This window comes from Triticum dicoccoides, chromosome 2B, assembly GCF_002162155.2.
Source record: "Triticum dicoccoides isolate Atlit2015 ecotype Zavitan chromosome 2B, WEW_v2.0, whole genome shotgun sequence".
Taxonomy (NCBI): domain Eukaryota; kingdom Viridiplantae; phylum Streptophyta; class Magnoliopsida; order Poales; family Poaceae; genus Triticum; species Triticum dicoccoides.
The window spans coordinates 202,091,649-202,103,058 of record NC_041383.1 but is presented as its reverse complement, the minus strand read 5'-3'; positions in this window follow the sequence as shown (position 1 = coordinate 202,103,058).

Here is an 11,410-nt window from a genome sequence, read left to right as displayed (position 1 = left end):
CTCGGTAGGATTTTGATAAACTTAGGCGAGTCCTTGGACTGCAGCTAAGCCTCCGAGTGAGAGGATCGCTCTTCACTCGGTAGGATTTTCACAACTTAGGCGAGTGCTTGGACTGCAGCTAAGCCCCCGAGTGGAAGGCTGGCTTACCACTCGGTAGGATTTTGATAAACTTAGGCGAGTCCTTGGACTGCAGCTAAGCCTCCGAGTGGAAGGCTGGCTTACCACTCGGTAGGATTTTGATAAACTTAGGCGAAACGGATTCGCAGCTAAGCCTCCGAGTGAGAGTCTGGCTCACCACTCGGTAGGATTTTTACAAACTTAGGCGAAACGGATTCGCGGCTAAGTCACCCACTGAGGGGGAGTTTTTATGCGGACAAAAATAAAAAGTGATGACACTATTATTTCCAAACCCATGAACTACAGAAGTACTTTATTGCAACTCATCCGAGTGATAAAACTTAAGTGTAAAATGGGCGGAGTAGCTCCGCGTTCCAAGCTTGGGGCTCGTCGATATTATGCTCGACGTTGTAAAGACGGTACGCCCCGTTGTGGAGAACCTTGGTGACGATGAAGGGACCTTCCCAAGAAGGAGCAAGCTTGTGTGGTTTGTGCTGATCCACTCAGAGAACCAAATCCCCTTCCTGGAAGGCTCGACCTCTCACATTTCGGGCGTGGAAACGGCGCAGATCTTGTTGGTAGATGGTCGACCGGATCAGAGCCATCTCCCTTTCTTCCTCTAAAAGGTCGACTGCGTCCTGCCGCGCTTGTTCAGCTTCTGCTTCGTTGTAGATTTCGACTCGAGGAGCATTGTGGAGAAGATCACTCGGCAAGACTGCTTCGGCTCCATAGACCAAGAAGAATGGAGTTCTTCCGGTCGACCGATTGGGCGTGGTCCGCAGTCCCCAGAGTACAGATGGAAGTTCGTCGACCCAAGCTCCAGCCGCGTGTTTGAGATCACGCATCAGTCGCGGCTTCAGTCCCTTGAGAATCAGTCCATTAGCTCGCTCTGCTTGTCCATTCGACTGCGGATGGGCGACTGATGCGTAGTCGACCCGTGTGCCCTGGGAGTTGCAGAAGGTTCTGAATCCCTCTGAGTCAAAGTTCGACCCATTATCCGTAATGATGCTGTGCGGGACTCCATATCTGAATATTAGTTCCCTGATGAAGCTAACAGCAGTACCGGTGTCGAGGCTCTTGATTGGTTTAGCCTCGATCCACTTGGTGAACTTGTCGACTGCCACCAGTACATGCGTGAAGCCACTTCGTCCTGTTCTCAAAGGGCCGACCATGTCCAGCCCCCAAACTGCAAAAGGCCAGACGAGTGGGATGGTCTTCAAAGCTGACGCAGGTTTGTGCGACATATTCGAGTAGAACTGACATCCCTCGCACTTATCCACTATCTCCTTTGCCATCTCATTCGCCTTGGGCCAGTAAAATCCGGCTCGGTATGCTTTGGCCACGATGGTCCGGGAGGACGCATGATGACCACAGGTCCCCGAGTGAATATCATTGAGGATGAGTCGACCTTCTTCTGGTGTTATGCACTTCTGACCGACTCCAGTCGCGCTCTCTCTGTATAATTGTCCTTTGATGACGGTGAAGGCCTTAGATCGACGGACGATCTGTCGAGCCTCTTCCTCATCCTCCGGAAGCTCTTTCTTCAAGATATATGCGACATACGGAATCGTCCAGTCGGGAATGACTACCAAAACCTCCATGATCAAGTCGACCACCGCTGGGACTTCAACTTCAGTCGGATCTGTGGCACTCTTGGGCTGCGGAGTTTCTTCGGTGAAAGGGTCTTCTTTGACTGACGGAGTATGTATATGTTCCAAGAACACACCACTCGGAATGGCTTCTCTCTTGGAACCTATCTTTGCTAGATCATCAGCTGCTTGATTTTTCAGTCGGGGTATATGATGGAGCTCCAACCCCTCGAACTTTTTCTCCAGCTTCCTCACTTCACTGCAGTATCCAGTCATGGCTGGGCTTCTCACGTCCCACTCTTTCATCACCTGATTGACCACTAAATCCGAGTCGCCATAGACCATTAGGCGACGGACGCCGAGTGAAATGGCCATGCGCAACCCGTATAGGAGGGCCTCATATTCTGCCTCATTGTTGGAGGAATCAAAGTGAATCTGGAGCACATATCTGAGCTTATCTCCTCTGGGGGAAACCAGGACAACCCCAGCACCGGAACCATTCAACATCTTAGAACCATCGAAAAACATGGTCCAATGCTCCGAGTGAACTTCAGTCGGCTGCTGCTGTTCGATCCACTCGGCGAGGAAATCTGCTATTGCCTGGGACTTAATGGCTTTCTTTGCCTCAAACTTGATATCAAGGGGAAGAAGTTCAATCGCCCATTTGGCCACTCGACCAGTTGCATCTCTGTTGTGCAAAATCTCTGATAGTGGAGCGTCGCTGACGACTGTGATTGAATGGTCAGAGAAATAATGAGCAACCTTCTTTGTGGTCATGTATATTCCATACACAAGCTTCTGATAATGAGGATATCTCTGCTTGGATGGAGTCAAGACTTCAGACAAATAATACACTGGGCGCTGAACTTTGAGAGCTTTTCCTTCTTCTTCCCGCTCGACCGTTAGCACAGTACTGACGACTTGTCCTGTGGCTGCGATGTAGAGCAACAGAGGCTCTTTGCTGATTGGAGCAGCAAGCACCGGCTGGGTGGAGAGCAGAGCTTTTAGCTCGGCAAACACTGCATCAGCTTCTGGAGTCCACTCGAACTTGCCAGCCTTCTTCATCAGTCGGTAAAGAGGCAATGCCTTTTCACCGAGTCGTGAGATGAATCGACTTAATGCGGCCAAGCATCCAGTAAGCTTCTGGACATCGTGCACTCGCACAGGGCGTTTCATTCGGAGAATAGTGCCAATCTTTTCTGGGTTGGCGTCGATTCCCCGTTCGGAAACGAGAAAACCGAGTAACTTGCCACCAGGAACTCCAAATGTGCACTTTGATGGATTGAGCTTGATATCATACCTTCTGAGGTTGGCGAATGTTTCGGCGAGGTCAGCGAGCAGGTCGGAACCTTTTCGTGACTTGACAACAATATCATCCATATAAGCTTCCACATTCCGACTGATTTGAGTGAGTAGACACTTCTGGATCATTCGCATAAATGTGGCTCCGGCATTCTTGAGGCCGAATGGCATGGTGATATAGCAGAAGCACCCGAATGGAGTGATGAAAGCTGTTTTTAGTTCATCGGGCCCATACAGACGGATCTGGTGGTACCCGGAGTAAGCATCTAAAAAAGATAACCTCTCGCATCCCGCGGTCGAGTCAACAATTTGATCTATGCGAGGGAGAGGAAAGTGATCTTTCGGGCAGGCCCGGTTGATGTGCTTGAAATCAATGCACATTCGGAGCGACTTGTCCTTCTTAGGAACCATGACGACATTAGCGAGCCACTCGGAGTGGAATATCTCTCGGATAAATCCTGCCGCCAACAGTCGAGCCACTTCTTCACCGATGGCCTTTCTCTTCTGGACGGCGGACCGCCGAAGATGTTCTTTGACTGGCTTTGCAGACGAGTCGACTCTTAGGCGATGCTCAGCCAGTCCCCTGGGAACACCTGGCATGTCAGCGGGCTTCCATGCAAAAATGTCCCAGTTCTCACGGAGGAACTGGATGAGCGCTTCTTCCTATTTTGGGTCGAGTGTTGTGGAGATGCGGGTCGGAGCTGCTTCGGGGTCGGTCGGGTGAATGTGAACAGGCGTCGTCTCACCGGACGACTGGAATGCAGATTCTGTGGCGGGCTTCTTGGATCGCAGCAAGTCACTTGGATCTGCGTTTTGCTTGTATTCTTCGAACTCGACCGCTGTCACTTGGGAATCGGCAATTTTGGAGCCCTTCTGAAAGCACTCCTCTGCCTTTTTCCTATCACCGGTGACAGTGATCACACCTTTGGGACCGAGCATCTTCAATTTGAGGTACACGTAACATGGTCGAGCCATGAACCGTGCATAGGCTGGTCTCCCCAAAATGGCATGATATGCACTTTGAAAATCCACGACCTCAAACGTCAACTTTTCTTTGCGAAAATGCTTTGAATCGCCAAACACTACGTCCAAAGCTATCTGGCCGAGTGACTCGGCCTTCTTCCCTGGTATAACTCCATGGAAGCTCATGTTACTAGTGCTCAGTCGGGACATCGGAATGCCCATACCTTTCAACGTGTCTGCATATAACAGATTCAGCCCACTTCCACCGTCCATCAGCACCTTTGTCAGTCGAGTGCCTTCGACAACTGGATCGACCACCAAAGCTTGCCTCCCAGGGGTGGCAATATGAGTCGGGTGATCAGATTGGTCGAATGTGATGGGTGTTTGAGACCACTTCAGATAATTTGCCTTTGCTGGGGCAACCATGTTAACCTCTCGGTTAATCACTTTCAGTCGACTTCTGCTTTCCACATCTGCGAAGATCATCAGGGTGGAGTTGATATGCGGATATCCTCCCTCACTGTCCTCTTTGTCTTCGGCCTTGTCCGGCTCCTTCTCCTTGTCCTTAGACTGTTTTCCCTGAAACTGCTGGATCAGGAGTCGACATTGGCGAGTGGTGTGCTTTGGGTAAATGATATTCCCCTCTTCATCTTTCTTCGTGTGAATATGACACGGCATATCCATCACGTCGTTCCCTTCTTTATCCTTTACCTTCTTGGGGTTCCAGGATCCTTTTGGTTTCCCCTTAAACTTTCCTTGAGTCACGGCCAGAGCCTCTCCAGGAGCTGCCGGTTCAGCCTTCCGCTTCTGTTTCCGACTGGTGTTTCCTTTTTCCGACTGACTCGGCTTGTGCTTGCCGCTTCAGAGTCGGTCTTCTTCTTCGCCGTTGGCGTACTTGGTAGCAATCTCCATCATCCGACTCAAGGTCATGTCACCGGTTCGACCAAATTTCAAACTCAGTTCTCTGTTCTTGACGCCGTCTTTGAAGGCGCATACTGCCTGATGATCAGAGACATTTTCCACAGTGTGGTGCAAAGTGATCCACCTCTGAATATACTCTCTGAGAGTCTCATTAGTTTTCTGCACGCAGACTTGCAACTCTGTCAATCCCGCTGGTCGCTTGCAAGTCCCTTCAAACGTTCTGACGAACACTCGGGACAGATCTTCCCAAGTGTAAATGCTGCTAGGAGGTAATTGAGTCAACCATGCCCTGGCAGAACCTTCCAACATGAGGGGCAAATGCTTCATGGCCACCTCGTCGTTCCCACCACCGATCTGAACTGCCACTCGGTAGTCTTCAAGCCAAGTTTCAGGCTTAGACTCACTAGTGAACTTGCTGACTCCTGTTGCCAACCTGAAATTGGGGGGGATAACTGCGGCTCTGATAGCTCTGCTGAAACATTCAGGACCAGAAACATGTACTCGACTGCTCGTGGGTACATCTCTGTCGAGTGCGCCTCGATGGGCTCTGTTCCGGTCGACCAACCCTTGCACGATAATGGATCGCGCGTCGAAGCCTGGCTCTCTGGGGTCAACTGGAACCCTACGCCCTGTACTGTACTGACGCCTATCATCTGGCTGCCGAGGAGCGTAAGACCCACCCCTCGGAGGGGAATAGGGCACTCGACACCTATCATCTCGGTCGAGTCTGTCGCCATATTGATCTCGCCGATTCTCACGCCCTTCGCGCCGCGGAGGCGATCTGGGGCTGTGAGCCGACTGAACCGTATTCACAGTGACAGATCGACTGTGAATTCTGTTGCGCGACTGAGACACGGCTGAATTCTGATCTCCTGCTGCCCGGAGCAGATCCCTGATCTGCAGCAAACCTCTGCCAGCCTCTGACTGCGAAGGCTGAATGGACTCTGCTATACGGGTCGCAGCTGCTAAATTCTGAATTGGGGTTCGATATACCTGAGTCGGCGGGAAGAGTTGACGTCGACTGGTGTCGGGAACTCGTTGCCGCGCGCGCTCGTCGAGTGCTCGCTGAAGGTTCTCCAGTCGAGTGCGCTCGGCCAAATTGGCCAGACGCGCCTCCTCCAAGGCACGAGCCTCGGGGGTTTCTCCTGCGATGGGAATACGCAGGGGATCCTCGTTCCTGCGGCGAAGCTCTTCTATTTGCAGAGAGTCGAGTGGCTCGGGCTGGTACTCTTCGTAGCCTCGAGCAGGGTCGCCGCCGTCGCCTGCTCCACCACCGCGGGCGAAGCCAGGAGGGCTGTGGGGCCCGTCGACCATCAAGATTTCCGCTGCTGGATCACTGCTTCCGCACTCGGATGCAGTCTCTCCGGAGCCAGTCGACTGATCGAACAAGCCGTAGAGAGATTCGTTGGGCTCGATTGCCGCAACTTGTGTAGTGGTCGACTGGCGAGCCACCGCGTGACTCACCCATCGCTGAAGCTTCGACCGGCCTGAGCGCTTGCGCTGGCGGGAGACTGGGAGGGTGGAAGACGGAGGAGCCGACCGATACTGGGTCGATGGTTGCCGTAGCAGAACGCCGCGGATACATGCACGAAAATGCGTCGCACCGCGGACGGGGAGCGCATCTACGTCGAGTGGAGCCTCCTGGAGCCATGCGGAGTCGTCGGCGATGAAGGTGAGAGTGCCGAGACGGATCTCTTGACCCTCGATCAAAACTCCAGCAGACACCATGATGAAAATACTCGGAAGAATTGCAACTTCTCCACAAAATCGCTAAAACTCCTGCCCCACGGTGGGCGCCAACTGTCGTGGTTCTAAGCCTGACAGTAGAGTGGGGGTAGGTATGGAGAGGCAAGGTCCTAGCTATGGAGAGGTTGTAAGCACAAAGGATGTACGAGTTCAGGCCCTTCTCGGAAGAAGTAACAGCCCTACGTCTCGGAGCCCGGAGGCGGTCGAGTGGATTACGAATGTATGGATTACAGGGTGCCGAACCCTTCTGCCTGTGGAGGGGGGTGGCTTATATAGAGTGCGCCAGGACCCCAGCCAGCCCACGTAGGAGAGGGTTTAAGGTGAGTTAAGTCTGGGGCGTTACTGGTAACGCCCCACATAAAGTGCCTTTACTATCATAAAGTCTACTTAATTACAGGCCGTTGCGGTGCAGAGTGCCTCTTGACCTCCTGGTGGTCGAGTGAGTCTTCGTGGTCGAGTCCTTCAGGTCAGTCGAGTGAATCCTCGTTGGTCGACTGGAAGGCGACCTCTTCTAGGGATGTCCTAGGGTAAGTTACTTGGAACAGGTCCATGACCCTACCCTAGGTACATAACCCCATCACAGGGGGAGTGGCGGACAGGGACGGGGCAAGGGCGCGCTCCTCTGTGCGTGCGTGCGTGCGGCGGACAGGAACGAGAGGGAGAGGTGGGGATCGAGAGGAGGGGATCAGGGTAGCTAGGGTTATGGAGCTGGGGCCGGCTGGGCCTAATGAGGTGGGCTGGTGCTATGGGCTAGGACGCCCAGCTGGGCTGGACTCTCTCTCCCTCCCTTCTATTCTTTAGCAGAAAAGAAATAGAGAGAAGAGAAAGACAGAGAGGGTTAGGGGAAGAATTTGCGCACGAAGACAGTTTTCCTGGGCTCATAAAAATAAGCTTGACCCAAGAAAAAAGAAGTTGGCACAAATGCAAGATTTAAATTCAAACTTATTTGAATTAATTCAAATGGTTTGAACTAGGACAAGGTTTAGGAGTGGCCAAAATGTTGAGATTTTTGGTGGAGCTCCGGAAAGCGATGAAAGAATTTATGGACAAAGTTTGAGGTCAAGAAGTGATATAACAAAGGCATGGAATATTTTGCAAGTGTGTTATGGTGAATTCCAAATTAGTGGAATATTTATTAGCTCCCTAAAAATAGTAGGAGACTTTGAATATGTTTTAAAGAGAAATCACCATGTGAATATCCCTCGATTTAAGTAGATTAACGATCCATGCAATTTATTTAGGTGAGTTTTAAAAAGGGGGTTGCAAGACGACATGATGCAATGCAAAAGTGCAATGATGAATGCATCAAACAAAACAAATCACACGACAAAACTTGAAATAGCTGGAAGTATTCTGGAGCGTCGGTCTCGGGGCGTTACAACACTCCACCACTACAAGAGGATCTCGTCTCGAGATCTAGGATGGCACCGGAGAGAAACAGAAGAGGAAGAGAAGAGGTAAACTAAGTTGCTTCTTCGACAAACGAGTGAAACCATGAACCTTGAGAGGTTGAAAAAATTGAAAGAAAGAATACAACAGAGATGAATGAGATTGCAACAATCCGTTAGAAAAGAGGAACAAGGAACATTATGATAACTTAAAGGTTGCAAAGACATGAATCAAGAGTTTAATGGACAAGATAGGGTTCAAAACCACTCCGGTTACAACAAGATGAGAGAGGAAGAATTCGAGCAGCACTCCGGTTGAACATGGAAGGAATAGAACATGAACTTGAGAAGATGGGAAGATACTTGATGAAATCAACAACACACTGCCTCCGGAAGTATTGAAAGAATGGCATAATGGGTAAGAAGGATTTCGGACAGCACTCAGGTTGAAAAGAGAGGCAAAACTTGATAAGATGAAAGAACTTGAAGAGATGACACAACACTCCGGTTAAATGGAGAAGCAAGAAGAAGATGATGAGTGAAAAAAGCAACATCACAATGCCTCCGGAACGAAAGAATAGAAGCTAGATTGTTGGGATAAAGGGGCGGAGAAGAAAATGACAATTTCTGCCACAAATGAACTTGGAAAGCATCCTTGCAAAGAAGGATTGAACGGAGTTGTTGGAAAATCAACAACGAAAAACACAAGTTTGTAGTGGGCTTATGGAAAACTTCTCAAAATTGGGGCGAAATTCTGCCACTAACGGAAACAATAGATTGGATTGAGGTCAAATGGAGATGACAACTCCTTTCGCCGAGAGGATAGGAGAAAAACTTGGATAATTGATAAGCACCACAATAGCAACATTCCTTAGGGAAGACTTTAGGTTGAATATAACCCAAGATAACTGCAACGAAGAAGTTGATTGGTCGAAAAGATCTCTTGAACGAAGAGAAAATGATGGATTTAAAATACCTCATTCTTGACAACATATGAATCATGAAACATGAAGGAAATTGTCAAGAGTGACATAACACCACCTCAAAAGATAAGGTAGAAAGAATTGCACTTTGGAGTGCAAGATGAAGAATACTTGAACTCCTCAAAACAAGACATGTGTTGAGCACCATGTTTATTTTTTGAGTATAGCTTGGCGGATCTTAGCTCCGAGAGAAATCTTGAAGAACAAAATGAGAATGAAAGAAATCCTTGATGAACCATCATGTAGAGCCTCCATGAAGAACTCCGGTAATGAAAGGATGATAGAAATAAAGAGAAGTTGGAAACACAAGGTGAAGCCTTGCAATGATTTAGATGGAGCTTTGCGATGATATAACCGAGAGAACTTGGAACTCCAGAAAGAAAAGATGAATACTAGAACCGAGAATTACTTCATCATGAACAATCTCCGGAAGAAGGAATTAATCACTTGGATGAAACAAGAATAAGAATTATGTCATGCCTATCCTTCACCAATTTAAATTGATGACAAGCAACGGATTTGGCATACTACTTATTCTCGTAGAAAGAATTAAGAGAGATATAGCATAAACTTCAGAAGGTATTGATGGAACCACCGATGGGATTTGGAAACAACGAATATTTGATATCATAACGGAGGAAGAGAAATCCTGAACGAACCACCGTAAGAATTGAAAATGAAAGTAGCAAAGGCACAATTCACCGGGAAGAATGAAGATACTTGAGGGGATTTAGATACAAGTGAACGAAGAGATCATGAGCTTATTAGAGAATACTTGAATGATCCACCGGTAAGATTTGGAGAACAAAAGTTGAAGGTTGAGAATGAGTAATATTCAGAAATGATGGCATATGGATTATCAAGAAAGGAAGCGACTCCTGAAATGCATCAGATGGTTGAAAAGAATTCTCACAATCGAAAACAATTATGAGAGGATGGAATCAAGCTTGAACTACGCATCTTTGGAAGAATGGGTAAGGATTTAAGAGGAACTCTTCTTCGGTCTTCAAAATCCGAGAAATGACGACGAGAAACACCACCATAAATTGTTGAGATACTCCGAAATGAATAATAGAAAGGTTGAATCAACGATGAAAAGAATTTGAAAGATCTTGGAGAAAGACATTTGACAGATGATAAATCATTCTTACATCAAACTTTGAAATGAATTTGGGAATAGCTCCGGGAAAATTAGAAGAGTCAGGTAAGATCCTAGGAAAAACCTGTGGGTTAGGGCCCACTCAAGAGAAACACCGTTGAAATGATTTTAAAGAGAGATTGCACCGGTTGAATTAAATAGCTTGAATGAGAGAAAAACCTTGAAGTAACTCGAACAGATTAAGAATGGAAACATGATTCTTCTGAGATATCTTGAGCACTCCGGATAAGAATAGAGAAATGTGAACAATTAAGAGGTGCACCGGCATGGGAAAACATTAGAAACGAGGAAAATAATATGATGAATATCGAAAGCTTGAATTGGATCCACCGGAGAAGAAAAAGAACGGAGGATGATGAACTTGAAGCTCGTGAGCATCTTCATGAGGGATCACCGGATCAGAACATTGATTGAAAAGAGTGAAGTGACTTCACATGAATAAATGGATACTTGATTAAAATAAACAAGTCCTTGAAGAAAAGGGTGGGAGGGCGGGAAAACAAAGGCAACTTGGGGACGGATGAAACAAACACCGGTGAGAAAACTTAGAGTTGATCTTGCGGGTGTTGAAAATGATCGGATCCACTTAAAGAGAAGCACGCCGGTACATGACAATCTCGACGATCAAAAGGATTAGCACTCCCATAGAAATATGAGAACACCGTTTAGAAAAGGTATGGAATCAACACTTGACATTGAAGCAACTCGAATACCACAAATAAAACAAAACAAAGAATTGGCTTGCAGAATAAGCCGGAACAAATACATATGATAGAGATTTACCCAATCCCATATCATGCATCTGTCGAAAAGATATTCTAGGAGCTACTTGAATTCCCACCTATAAACTCCCGAAACTTTCTGGTTATGCAATCTGGTGTTTGGGATACAGGGGAAGCAATATATCTCACCGAAACTAACAATACCTACATCCAAGCTGTATCCATCCGTCAACACATAACCAAGAAACCTTCGGAAATCGTGTACCTCAACCTTCGAAAAGCATCCGTTATACGAGCTATGGCAATACTCCCGAACTCCCGCCCCAGTACCGGGTGGCGTCGAGGTTATCTCACCAACAACTGCATAAAAGAGATTTTTGATGTCGGCAAAACTCAGGTATTCCAGAACTGCAACGATAAAATTGTGACGACAACACCTCGGAGCTCAACTCCCCGGGTCAAAGCCACATAATAGACAGGAGGCACCAAGAACAATGTTCTCGTCACAAAACCATCGGAA